General features: G+C 43.7%; 1 protein-coding gene across 2 annotated transcripts in view; it reads right to left on the bottom strand.

Annotated features, from left to right (window-relative positions):
* CRB2 (crumbs cell polarity complex component 2) overlaps positions 1-14,412 on the bottom strand; it is a 54,710-nt gene that overhangs the window by 39,747 nt on the left and 551 nt on the right. Inside the window, exons 1-2 of one of the 2 annotated variants that reach the window (XM_077189120.1) lie at positions 13,921-14,096; positions 7,021-7,084 (exon numbers count right to left, since the gene is read on the bottom strand). The gene's annotated coding sequence lies outside the window, so the exon portion shown is untranslated. Of the gene's footprint in view, positions 1-7,020; positions 7,085-13,920; positions 14,097-14,412 lie in introns of those variants that run through there. The other variant, XM_077189119.1, reaches the window with a different exon arrangement.

Below are 14,412 nucleotides of genomic sequence, written 5' to 3'. Positions count from 1 at the left end.
GGCTTTTGCATTTCCTTTGTTCAGGCCACACAATGGAGATTAATCAGTGCCCAGTACCCAGTATTTCTGAGATTTTACAGCTTCCTTTCACTTAGGAAGGTAAAAAGTCAACTTTTATGGGCTGTTATAACATTTCCTCTTTTAACTTGGGGAATCATACAGGCATTTCTCTGAAATCTTGGATGAGCAAATGATTACTTTTAATTTTATTCTGTCTGTCAGAGTTAACCCTAAGTATTCTTGTCCACATTACAATCTGAAGTGACCTCTTATTATACCAACCAACTTTTGGGAGAACAGCAATGAGAAAACTAAAGCAACCAAAATGCAGGAGGGAAAGCCAGCAATGTCAACACATTGTGTTTCCCCTTGACACGGTTTCTTCCCATTCATAAGAGGTTACATACTTCAGACAGGATTTTAAAACAGTGAATCCCATTCCTGGCTATTAACTTCCACACTTAGCTCCAATTTCCTTGTTTCTTTCCCCTCCTAAGTTAACCCTATTGCCACAATCTGTTACAATCAGAAAGCTGACATTGTATTCCCACCACTCAATATCCAGAGTTATCACTGAAGTCAAAGGCACAGTTGATCCTCTGTCCATGACTTTGAAGCTCACAATCCTCTGTTACATCAGCCACAAAGACAGTGAGTTGTTCAATCTGCCCAATCTTGTCTTTTTCTATTGCTTTGCAGAGATGGTGCTTCCACTACAGGCACATCCTCGAGGGCTTCTGGACTTTTGCTGCTAGGTCAGAACTGGCCCCTACAATGTAGGAAGTAAAGAACTTATTTGGGCAGGAACACAGAGGAATTGCCACAGCAGCAGTGGACACAATGCTTCCCAGTTCATTCATCCATCTCCAGCTGAAATGGAGCTTCCAGGGGTGAAATGAGGTCAAAACAAAGCAAAAGGGGAAGTGGAATCTGTCCAACAATAAACCAGGTGTCAACATCCATTGCACAGAGCCTGACCAAGGACAACACGGTCACTCCCTGTTAGCTGTGCTGGGATGTTGGGAATTCTGAGCAGATGTTAATAGGATGAATACATAGCAGTTGTACAGTCTCAGAATAATAATGCCTGTGAATGCCAAAAGCATATTGATCTCCTGAAGTGCATAGTCAGAGCACCTAATGGCTCTAGAGAGAGCAGGGAAACACTCAGAAGGGGAAGAGGAAAAAAAAGAGAAGATGCTTCAGATTGGAGAGTTCTATCAGCTAAAAGAGCCTTGGGGCACACAGGGATGTTAAACTGCTGCTGCACTGACACATTCTGGGGGACCCAAGAACACACAGTTCATGCACAGGAATGGGAGAAGGAATTTACAGCACTTGTATAATTATAACAAGTCTGAACCACTTCTTCTAGGTAGAATATTAGAATCAGGAAAACCTTTAGAGGAAAATAAATCCTTACTGCACTGTCCTGATGGACCAGAACAGGGGGGAAAAGAAAAGCTAATACCAGTGACACAGAGAATGCAGATACTGTTCAGAAGAAATTAAAAGGGAAATTCTTTCAATTTTAATGACCTCAGCTGTTATTAGTGATGCAGATCAGGGCTTTGTTCTAAAAGGAAATCTCGTAGCTAACCTGTAGTGTCTTTTTCAAGTGGGAGACATTGAAAGCTCCTTTTTGCACCAGGGCTGTCTAACTGGGAAATTCAATTCACTCTCTTTGCTTTGATATCTATTTAGTTCAGCACTACACACGCTGTCAGAAGCAAAATATTATCCTTCACTGCACCTGAGGGCCAAGAGGTCCAGTGTCATATGCTCCATGGAACTGATCCAGTGTTTTCACCCTCTCACAAAGACATGCAGCTCTTTGAGGGAGGACAAGACTCCAGGACAACAGGACTGCAAATTACCAGCCTGGTCAGAGGGGATTTTCTTTTTTATGAGCTATATGAGCTATAAACCAGACCAAAATACACTAACAGAGATATCCTTGTAAAGTTCACTCCCAGCAGTGCCACCATAGGAGCATATCAGAATTCTAGCAGCTCTGGTCAATAGTATTATATATCCCCTGAACCACTAAGGACATTAAGCAAACACATTGAAGAGATGAGAAAAGATTCCAGTTATCCTGAGCTTCCCACTCTCTGACCACAAAACCACACTCTCACATCAAATGGGGAATGTAACTCAAGGGACATTTTAATCCTACACCCCTATTCTAATTAATAATCCTACTTTATCAATATTTGATGGAGCTGTTATTGTGTCTGCTCTGGCCACTTCACTTTTCAGAGGATGCTCTGAATTGCTGTGCTCCTTTCAAGGCAGTACAGACTGGACCCATGGCACACCCTTTCCTGAGGCAGGGCCCTGCAGAAGGTCCTGTTCAGGAGCAGCCCATGGGATGGACGGGCAGTGCAGCATTGCAGCTGAGCAGCACCTGATGCACCAGGATCTACTGACTCAGCCTAATGACCCCTCCCCACTGCTGGGCTGGGAAAGAAAATGAACTCATATCCTGAAAGCCAAGCCACAACAGACACAATGGTGAGCACAACAGAGCCCAGCCATTATGTATGTTGGCACAGAGACTAACAGTTAATAAGGCCCAAAACCAATTACAAGGAATAAAACTCACCGTTTTTGCAGACAAAGTGTTGAAGAGAAGGAAGCAGACTACACTGTGCTAAACATGACAGACATGCCTGGCCTCACCACAAACCTTCACTCATGGCACAGCCTCACTCACATGAGTATCTGACCAGGGCTGCTGCTGGGATTGCACTTGCACAGGGTCAGGAGCTTACAGATGGACGTGCCATAGCAAAGTGTGAAACAGAGAAAAGAAGAGAAGAGAGCCCCCCTGTTTGAGACATTGTGCTGTGAAATCCTGTTTGTAGTGAGCTGCCAGGAAAACGCCTCAATTTCTACAGGCTGGGATAAGCACAGGTACTTCATCTCAGAGACAGAGGGTCTGACATCCCCAGGGATGGGCTGGGGATCCACACCATGGAGCAGAGCAGCTCCTGGCACTGGGCAGGGGGAGGCTACAGCACAGCAGACCCATGGCTTGGTGCTGGAAGCAGCCCTGGAATTAAACTGCTTGCAGGAGTATTAATGCCAGTTCTGAGTAGTGGAGCTCCTGAGAGCTGCCAAGTGACAGAATAATGCTTTCGGTTGTTTGTTTCCAGGAGGAGAAAAAAAATAGGAAAGTACAGAAGAGAAACATCCCAAAAGTGGAAGGAAATAAATGTTATCAAGATAAAATGGAAAAGGCTTAATACAGTCTATCAAACACTAGGTATCCCTGTCACAACACAGGCTACCAAGGTTTAACTGAGCAGTGTGCATTTTGAAGGACGCTGTTTCATCTATAAAAGGTTTGGAGATGTTACAACTTAGTTTTTTTGCCAGGAGACACTTTATTAAAACTGCTGTAAACAGTAACTCCTTCAAGCACAGAAAAAATTGCTGTAAACAGTAACTTGTTCAAGCAAAGAAGAGGCTCTTCCTGCCATGAGCTTAAAAGGATGTAAGCCTTCAATTCTGTTTTTGAAGAATGTTTCAGATATTGATTTCTACCTCATACTTAACATAAGTTAGGTTTTCTTCACAGTTCTGGTGCTCAGAGGAGAAAGCAGGAGCATTTTCCTGAGTCTCCTGAATCTTTACACAGATCTTTCCTAACACCATGTTCTCTGGTTAGATCTTCCCAATACTTCTCCAGCAGCTGTAGCAAACCAAAGTATTTGGCAATATTGAGTTACTCAAATAAATCTGAGCCTTCTCTCTGCTCAGAGGTCTCCCTCAGGGCCCTGAGTGGGTTGCAATAGTACAGACAGTTGCTCTAAATAGCTTGGATCCAAACACTCTACTTGATGGTGATTAAATATATAAAATGTTACACATCCAATGTTTGAAATGCAAAGGCCCAGAGCACCTCAGCAATGCTTTCCACACAGAGCAATTACAGCACTGGAAGTACTGGAAATACCATCATGTGATCCAGTCACAAACTACTGATCTAAAGAGGAGGAATCCAGACCAGAAAGGAACGGGAGAAAGTTCAAGATGTACAATTGATGTTTCCTTTTTGTGTAAGCCAGTCTTTATTACAGACCTGTATGAGGAAACAAATGTTGTACACACCCAGCTGCCAACAGACACTATTCCTAGGAAGGATCACAGCCTAGGCCATTCAAGGCAGGGCTTTTTTGCTGCTACTGTTAGATCTGTACCCTTCAAAAGTTGGGGGTTTTTTGCTTTGAAAAGGCTGTGCTTTACAAAGATGTTGCTAACAGAGGAAGCGAATCTATGATACTGCAAATTAATTATTCTTTGTTAGATAGTTCTACTTTTATTTCTAACAGAATACTAATCCTGACAGTTAGCACTGATTAGTATTTTGGAAGTGGTTCTCAGGAGCTGCTGACTCACTGGGCCGTGGTCCTCACTGTTTCAACAAACTACAGAAACAGGCAAAGCAAAAGCACAGACCAGGCAAAACCCATCTATGGCTCATCAAGGAATTTAAATACATGAAAGTAAGTGTGGCTTTATAGTCCTTTAATTATGCATTGCATCTGAATTATGTATGGAGCCGAGGGCACGCAGGAATGCTGGTGGAAGGAAGCAGCACTGTGCACTGGCACTTCCTCCCAGGAGAAGACAAGACTGCTCTGCACCAGGCTCTCTGCAGCCTAATGGAACCTGCCATTCCCAGACATTCTGCACAGCCATTCTCAGGGAGGAGCTGTCTCATCCTGCTCAGCAATCCCTGCTGCCCCCTCAGAGGAGCACATTTCCATTGCTGGAGAGCAATTACTTCCCCTAGATCCTGCTGTGCTCTTATTTAGCCCAAGTACTCTTCAAGAATAATGTAATCCATAGGTACTTTAAACCTATAAAACCTAACTTACTTAATGTCAAGTGTTTAAATACAGATCATGCCTTGCATATCAGTCAGTGCTTTGTAATAATGTATGGCATTTGTCTAATCTGCAGTTTAACATTCTGTGGACTGTAATAACTGTTTTTGCTACTCTAAGTCAATATTTACACCTTCACCATTTTTGTGAGGCACAGACATTAATTGCCTCTTGTAATGCCATATAATCTGGCTGTAGGGTCCCTTGGAAACAAAAGTCAGCTTTAATCAGTATATCATTAGTCAACACTAACCATTACCCCAAGTTCTGCCATTGCTACTTACAGTGGATCTATAATAAATGTACACATACACAAATCATGCATGAGTACAAAAGCTCTCTCCTCTGAGACAGTTTTACAGGTTGGTCTATCCTTATGCCTTTCCACAGCCAGACATCAACAAAGAACATCCCTGCACCTCCTCCTTAGACTGTGCCTCGCACAGGGTGAAACACTAAGCCCTGCTCCCTGAAGCAAGTTTCATGCAGAAAACAGACACTGTCAACTTCAGATACAGCCCCACACACAGGCTGAAATTTGGTTTGTGCAGAGAGAACTTCTGACACTCCAGGTGTGATTTTGCAGAAGGAATATTTGTGCTTTTGTCTTTCCCTGAGGCACAATGACCTTCCCTTGAGCGGGAGCAGCTCTGCAGCCAGCCCGGGCCGGCACTGAGCTGCAGCTGCCACACGGTGGCAGAGCTTGGGCACCGTCACCACCGCGCTGCTTCCCAGGAATGCACCAGGAATGCTTATCCTCTGCTCAAGGTGACTCTCAAGATGATTTCTTGCCTCCTCATTAGTTACTATACATATTTATAGACAAATTAAAGACTCAAACAAACGTTTATTCAATTAATCGCTTCGAGTTCTAGTGGAACAAACAGTATCAAACCAGTTCATCGGCTCAGGGGCTTATGACAATTTAATACAATTTAATTTTTTTCTGCTCCCTCTCTGTGGTATCATGTCTCACACAAGAGTTAAACACCAAACACTGGCAGAGTTCTTTGTAACAGAAGGAGCATAAGGAGTTCTGAACCATCAACTACTTGCTTCAACTCACAATGAAGAGAAAATTGATTTGATGCAATAATCAAGTTAGGCTTGCTTCTACACCCCTCTCCCAAAGACAGGGTGTCTAATCTTTCAATATTTAGCTGATAATTCAATTACCAGCTTATTGAGAGCAACTACAGTGTATGCTCCTCACTGTGATTAGGATCATGTGAATGAACAGTGTTCCACACAAGGTGCTTCTGAATGCCTGCTTTGTGAGACCCTGCCATGCTCCCACTTCAGAGGAAGCTGCATATTTTACCCTTTAAAGATGCTACAACAGCTATGGCTCTGTATAGCACATTCTACATATTTTTAGATCACACCAGGTTAACCAAGCCCCTTTCCCCCTCTCTGCCACACATTCATGAATGCCCTAATAATGCAGCACAGCTTCATTCTGCCCTCAGTGTTCCAGCCTTGCCTTCACAGAGTTTGGCCCATTTCCTTTATTCAAACCCTCTACAGTTGTCTGCTTTTCAAGCAGCCGTGCTAACGCATGTTTTTGTTTGCAGCTCTCGCTGGTTTGCTCCCTGCACATGGCACCCAGCTTTAGGCCAGCCATGCAGTGGCCTGGCCAGGGCTGTGGGAGCTCTCCTGCACACGGAGCCGTCCCTGCCAGCACAGCCCCGGCACTGAGAGCCCAGGAAGGCCCTGCTGGGACAGTGGCAGGGCCTGGCACGGTGCTCAGTGAGTGACACGGCACTGCCGCGCTGACAGCCTGCGGCTGCTGCTTGTCCAGGCTTTTCAACTCCACATTTCCATCACCTTTCTAATGGTAAAGCACCTGAACTAATCAAGAGTCAGCTCTGAGAAAGCAGCATAAATGATTGCAAGCACTTGTGCAAAAAGAAAACAAAACCCAAACACGTGAATGCCTTTCAAAGCCAGCATGACAAACCTTCTGCAAAGAAAAAAAATGGAGAAGATCACACTATACTTGCTTAGGAATCATTTAGCCTTTACAGGATCTGAACAGGAATATTCATGCTGTGTTCTAATAATAATGGAAGTGGAATTACAAAGTGAGAAAAGAGCAATTTGCAGGACAGGGCTCACTCACAAATTGCAGGAACAGGTCACAATGGATAATCTTCTGCTCTCAGTCCTTTCCAAGTTTCAGACTTCTGCAGACACAAAATAGAAGATCCAATAAATTGTTTATGAATTAAAAAAAATTATAATCCCATCCTAGGTACTTCTACTCTTCCCCTTTAAATTTTCCACAGAACACTGTTTTTGTAGCTGCCAGTTCTGTGACCTTGCTGGAAGTGGCCAAGGCAGAGATCAATTAGTGAGCAGAGAGGAGAGGAGCAGCTCTGCCTGGCTGTGCTGTCCCTTGGGAGGAGGGCAGATCGTTATCAGCGGGAGCGCTAACACACGTTGGGACTGACTGCAAGATGCAGCAAAACCAAAGGAAACAGCACAATCTCTTTTTTCCTTCGGCTTTCACATTTTACATTTCCCTATAATTTAGAAATACTTTAATTTTGCACATAACAAATCCTTGTTTCACTAAACAATATCTATAACAAACACACCATGCTGGCTTCAAACACAAATTATGAAGCAAGCTCTCTAAACCCTCAGGAAAGCCCCATTATCTCCCATTCCATAGCCAGGATGACCTGAAGCACAGCAGAATTGAGAGATTTTAGTGCTACACTCTACAAACACAGTGACAGAGGAGGCTAAAAAGCCCCAGCACCTGAGCTTCCAGGTTTGTAACAAAGGGCCCCAGCTGCTGAAAGCCTTCAGAACACAACTGGGGGGCTTCCCACGAAGGACACAACTGCTGCCTGACATACAGACATACAGCTGTGCTCTCAGGACTGCAGGAACCCCAGCTCTTTAGCATTTAAATGAGTACATCAATATTTCACATAAAACTTAGCCTAAAATAAGCCACCTAAAATAAGCTGGTTTACAGCATTACTACAGTCTGTCTGCTTGCCTTAATTTGCAGGCAACTATAATGCTGCTTGTGAGACACACTATTCCTTAAGTCCTCCCACAAAAAACCCTGAGAAAGGGCAATAGTTCTTAAATAAGTAATTAGAACAGCTGAAATAATTTAGGTCATCAAAGAACAAGCAGGATAAATAAAAGGTTATAGCACTGTGGACACTTGGATGTAATAGAATTTTTACATTTATTTAACTGATAGAAAGGCTGAACACCAGGGCATGAGGCAGAACTGCTGCACAGCATCTGTAACAGGAAGGCCAAATAGGATAGCATTGCATGCACATATTAAAATTATTTGGCAGGTTAATTAAAAAAAAAGAACAACCAGGATACAAGATACACCAACAGTGCTCAACTTCCCACTCTTAACGCAAGCAAGCTTAGACCATCATGGGAAAGTCCATGTAAAAGATACTCCCCAAAATACAGGTACATTTCTGTGCAAATGCCTAATCTGACCTTTTTGGACTTGCACTGCAGCGAGAAAACCCTGGCAGATCCTTGACTGTGAATGCTCATCACAAGGATAACTATTTGTCCAAACATTTGGGCTGCCCAGCCCCTTTACAGCCTGGGCTCAATTGTCCCTTTGAGGGAAATGTGATACACTTCCAAACTGATGGTCAGCATTGCAGTCTCCATACCCCCACAACACAGGCATCCAAACCTTTCTCAGTGTTTCAGCAGACACACAGCTCCTTTGCTAGTCACAGCTCCCTGACATCTCCAGCTACTGAATATCCACATCTAGATAACATCTGGCATATCAAAGTTGATGACATTTTGAGGTACATGCCTAAAGTCTGGAATATGACTTGTATCTGTTGCAGATCTGTTTTCCATTTATCACATTATGTGACAAAACCAGTCAGCACAGCAGCAGCTTCAAGGGTACATGGAGTGAAGAGTCTCAAATAGGGAAAGGTTACTTCTGGTTTGTGCAGTGGGAGGGGACAGCACCTCCTCAGAGAGGAGACAAAGCAGCTGCAGAGAGTCCTTGGTACTGGTCAACACCCATTTGTCACCTGCAGGCTTCAGCATGCTGGACCTTCTCTGCTTGCTCTGGAGCCTCAGCCACTTGGAGATAACCAACATGAGGCTGGCAATCTGCTCTGAGCCAGGTCCTGTGCTGGGCTGGGGTACTGGTGCCTTCAGGAAACACCCACAGCAGCTTCAGCAAGGTCAGTGCTTTACCCCAAGGGTACAGCCTGGGAGCAGTTTCCAAATGCCATTGAATTCTGGCTCCAGTATCACAACACTTTTGATGAAGTTATAATACTACTTCATTAGAACCAAAATTCTCATTATAGCAAGATTTTTAGGCCATATTTCTGACCACAGTTCAAAGTGAGACAATTACAATTATTCCTAAGAGTACCTCAGTCTGCTGATGAAAAATTAATCTTGGTAAAGCTTTTTTTTTTCTTTAAATTATTATGACTGTGCTGCCAGCTGCACTCAAACAAACTCCGATTCAAGTTCTAGGCTTCAGGGTCATTGATAGACACTCAGCTACTGCTTCCACCAAAAAAATACTGATTACCAGGACAGAAACAGATACAGGAAGGAGAAAACATGAAGCTAAAAAAACAAAGAGGGAAGAAACCAAACCCAGTGAAAACAAAAAAATTTTGTACCAGAAACAGATTGAAAACAGAAAGGAAATTAGCATTTAGGAATGAAAAAGCCTATTCACTGTTGATGTTGAATACAACACCCGGGGAGACAGAAGCTGGGTTTATTTTTGATAGCAGCATAAACATTAAAGATAAGCCAACAGCCTTTAGAAAATATGGGTGCAGTACAAAGGCTCATGTGATGAGAGCTGTTTTGCTTTTAATCTTGACCTAGGAAACCTCTTGTATGACAGAGCCTCTTTTCAGTGGAGTCAGTCCTGCCTAGCTGCTCTGACTATTAGTGATAAAAAGGCCACCCAAGTTGTTTCTGCTTTGGAATGATGGCAGGTTTTCAATCTTAAACTTCAAAGGAAAAGGAAAAAACCCACCCTAATATATCTGTCTAAGGACCTGCACCAAACTCTGCCATCCCTTATCTGGTCCAATCACACTCTTCCCTAAAACAACAATCCTTGCAACTGTATCTCTGTTTTTCTAGAAAGGATGTACATATACCCCCAAATATTTATCTACTTGCCAGTGATATAAATGAAAATACTTATCTGATATTGATAGGAGATAAACACATATCATGTCCTACCCACAAACAGAAAAGCCAGTTGATTTCCAGATTGGTTCAGCATGTCTACAAGCCCAGTAGCACAGAAGTGCAAACCACATCAACCACAGTCATTGTGAGGGCTCAGTGATCACATCTCAAATGTCTATTACAAAGTATCAAGACTGAAAATTGGGAAGCTCTGTGAAGTTCAGTCCTGCTTTGGATTCAGTCTGTTCCCATGGTCCAGGCATGTCTGGAGAGCAGAGCTACAGACCAGTGCTCAGTCTCCACAACTTGACACCCTTAAATTGCAGTGTGCAACTTGTTGCATACGATACTGCCAGCCCCGCAGGCTCAGTGACAACAGGACCCTAGAACCTTCATTCTGCCCCTTTTCCCTCACAGCCCTCACAGCAGAGATGCCCTGCAACCAGCTGCAGCCTCCATTCCCATGGGCACACAGGCACATGCACCTTCATTCACACCAAAATGCTGAAGTGCAGAGGAAGTACCAACACCCATGTTGGTATGTCATGTTACACCACGTTACAGATCAGGAGAATTCACATGACCATTTAGGACATCACCTTAATTAGAAACTGTAATTAAATGCCCACTGAAGGTTGGTAGTATCACTTGCTTCCAGGCCTTCTTATTTCACGAGGAATGCTCTGTTGGGTCAGATCAATTCTCCCATGGAGCCTGGTACTGTCCCTCCAAGCTCTGTTTACTGCTATGAGTTTTGCCATGGCCACCAGAAGAAAAGTTTTACACATTCAGCAGTTGCCAGATGGGGTGAGAACACAGCCAGAGCACCGAGGGCAGCACAGTCTCCACAACAACTGAGCTGTCAGGAATGCCGAGCTGCACTGCCCTCTGTCCTAAACAGCACCTATAAAACAGGATTAAAGCACTCGTGTTTACAAATGTTCCAGGAAGCTGCTGGCCTGCAGGTGAGCACAGCCACTGCCTTGGGCTGGCTCTGGCCACAGCAGGTGAGTGTGGGATGGGGTGGCAGGGCCACAGCCCAGGGGCTGGCACGGGAGCGCTGCTCTGCTCAAGAGCTGGTTCAGGAACACCCTGTACCACAACTGCACAAGCTGAGACACTCAAACAAGAAAGTGAAATCAGAAATTAACAACTAGAGCAGCACATATTGAGGCATGCACTCTTTTTTTTAACCTAGACCTTTGTTGGTTTTAATAATTGATATAAAGTAACAGATGACTCACTAATTGCACTTCTAAATTGTAACCCAACCTGGAATCAATCACACATGGCATAACTTCTGTTCTTATTTGAGGCTAAATCCACCACAGTGCCTTCAGTAGCCGCTCTAATAATTGCATTAGTCATAACCTGAAAGTATTTCCCATTTCCTTAGTTCCAGTTTTGCTTGCTCTTCAAGCTGATCCTCATCCCTATTGCTTAAAAGATCTCTGAAATGTTACCCTGCAGAGCCTGCTCTGGGACTTGAGGAGCCCTGTGCACATTTTGTGGTGTGATTCCTCCTCTCCCGGTGTCTAATTTTCCTCCAGTACCATTTTATCTCCTTTGCTCTAGCTCAAAGTCAGAGAATTCAGGGTTGCAACAGATAGTAGCAAGCACTGTGTAAAACTTGGTGAAGAGTTAGGTACACAAATGACTGCCAGCATAAATCATATCATCTTTTGTTTTGCAGCACAAATTCTCAGTTTTTAAGTATCCTCTACACTGGATACTTATCTGCTTGATTCTCTCCCTTCCATGCCTGAGATACACTTTAAAATAAAAATTAATACAGATCTTGTAAGGATTTTTCAAAATAAAACTCTTTGCTATATCAATCTTATGAGACTAATTTCCCATGTAAAGAGAGCTTTTTCTATTAAGGTTTTTAAAAGACCTGCGCACAAAGTTATTTTTTGCAATTTGAATTCTGTCCTCAGCTATCTTTGCACAAACCCCATTAACTTTAGTATATGTCTAAAGGCAGAATTTGAAACCCATAAAGAACTGGGTCACTGGACAATGGTAAGTCTCAAACAGAGATTTCTGAGTTATAACAAGAAAGAAATCCCTCTTCCCTTGGGCACCACAGGAGCATTCCCATTTGTGTGTAAACAATACCAAACACTTGAAACCTGACAGGCTGCATTTCATCCTTGCTCACTTCGGGCTTTCCCCTGTCCTGTAGCCAATGGCCACGTAGTGCTCAGGGCAGCATTTGGGGCAGAACTGCAGCCCCCAGAGCCCGTCCCTGCTGCACAGGCCCTGCCCAGCCTCTCTCCAACCCTCACACCGGCCTTGCCGAGGGCCCCTCGTTTGCCTGAGGGTGCAGGTGACATTCAAGCACGCGTGACAACGTCTTAGTTATTTCTATGGAAAAAGCTGTGGGAAACACACATTATTTCCATTGTAGTTGCATATTTTAAAAAAATAATTCTTTCTATGCCAGTATTTTGTCCCAAGAAAGAGCATAATTATTGTTAATTACTTCAACTTTCACCAAGGTAACTCTTAATTCCATGTTGCCTTTGGTACAATTCAATCCCTGTCTTTTATTGACTATACTTAGAGCTATGAATTCAATTTTCTTTCTTTTCATTCCATGAAGCCTAAAGACAGATGTTAACTTTTTTCCAAGCCTCAGATGCTCTTTTCCTTGTTAAATGTATATCCTTGTACTGCAGCGCCAAAGCTCTTCCAATCCCCTGTACTCTAAATTAATCCATCAATCCCCTTTCCTCTGTGTTTTTGCCCTTGGCAAATCATTAGCCCAAGGGAGAACTCAACAGAAAAATTCAAGATTTCACTCAGACCACAGCTGAAAACATCTTTCTTGTACCTCTGCAATAACTTCACTACCTGAGGTGCCATCTCTTGCAGATTTTTCCCTCCTCACTACATTTCCAGCTGCACTGCACAGCCACTCATTCCACAGCTGCCCCTTCCCATCCCTCCATCCACCCAGCAGCCTTTCTCCAGGCCGTATTTGTGCTGCGTCTCTATTTGATACAATCAATTTCAAATAAAACTGTTCTTGTGTTAAGTCCTTGGACCAGTCCTTGATTTCCAGCTATTACCTTCTGCCTCTTTTCAAGGCCCACACTAATATTTTAAGGTCACACAGGAGATTTGGCTAAATTCATTCATCACTTTGAAATCTCTCTATCCAAGACATGAAAGCAGTAACTGAGATTCTTCGTATTTGTTTCTCCTTTCAATCCTCAAACATGACAAGATAAAAGTCTGTTACAAAGGCAGAGCAATGTCTGACTGTTCAGAACCAGGGTGACATTTCAGCCATAGGCTTGCAAAGGAGTACACAAAATGTAAGTCTAATTGGAACAAGGTGGACTCTCCCTGCATGGAAAGTTATTAATGCACACGTGCTTTCCACTTCCACTCTAATGCTGAAATCACTCTTTTGAATGAAAGTTACTGTTTCACTTTAGCACCACAAATCTCCTGATCCTACAATCTTTGGCCAAAGTTCCCTCGGGGGCTGCTTCAGCACAGCACGTTGTGTACTGATTATTTTCGAATAGAGCTCCCCAGTCTTTCATCTTCACAGCCTGTATAAAATCAGTTTTGAAAAGTATTAAAAGTGATATTGAATATGATTGCCATGCACATGTATGCTAGAAGCTGAGTTCAAAAAGGCACTTAACCTAGAAAATCTGGCAGAATTTCTGAAGCACTCAAGTGACTATATTGGCCATTTGAGTGTTGAAGCACATGGAACGCTGAAGGATTTTGAAGTTCTGTAACCGTTCTATGTAACACACATACATAGAAGAAAGAAAATCCATCAGACTCAACCCTCTCCTCATACCTAAAGGTTCTGCTGGTCAGGGCTGCTCTGAAGCGCGATGATCATCAGCTCTGTGAGCTCTCTCCACCTCCACTGCAGTGCCCATGTGCTCTAGAACTGTGCCACCTGTCTGGGATTGGGAAGAACTATTGCACGGAGCTGAAAACTAACTTAAACCCATTTGTCTTGATCTCTAGAAGAGAAAGATGGAAATCATTGGCCATCACACTGCTTGTGCAGCCCAACCTGCCCAAACACAACACGAAAAGTGCCTTGATTTGTCCTCTGTCACTGAGGATTCCACAAGGAGCTCAATTCCTCACATGGAAACTCTATTCCTCAACTCACTTTGTGAACCTGCTCTTCCTGCACTGCTTCGGATTTGGCAGCGGGATGTTAAAGCCTCCAAGGTCGGGCGCTGCGTGAGGGGCCGAGGTCCTGCCGCACCCATGCCCGGCCTCCTCCCCTCAGCGCTGCCCCCGGGCCCACCCGGCGCCCCCCTCAGCCGGCGGG

The sequence above is a fragment of the Agelaius phoeniceus genome, chromosome 21 (assembly GCF_051311805.1).
Source record: "Agelaius phoeniceus isolate bAgePho1 chromosome 21, bAgePho1.hap1, whole genome shotgun sequence".
NCBI lineage: Eukaryota > Metazoa > Chordata > Aves > Passeriformes > Icteridae > Agelaius > Agelaius phoeniceus.
Note: the sequence above shows the minus strand (reverse complement) of the source record. Positions and strands in the feature narration are given on the sequence as shown.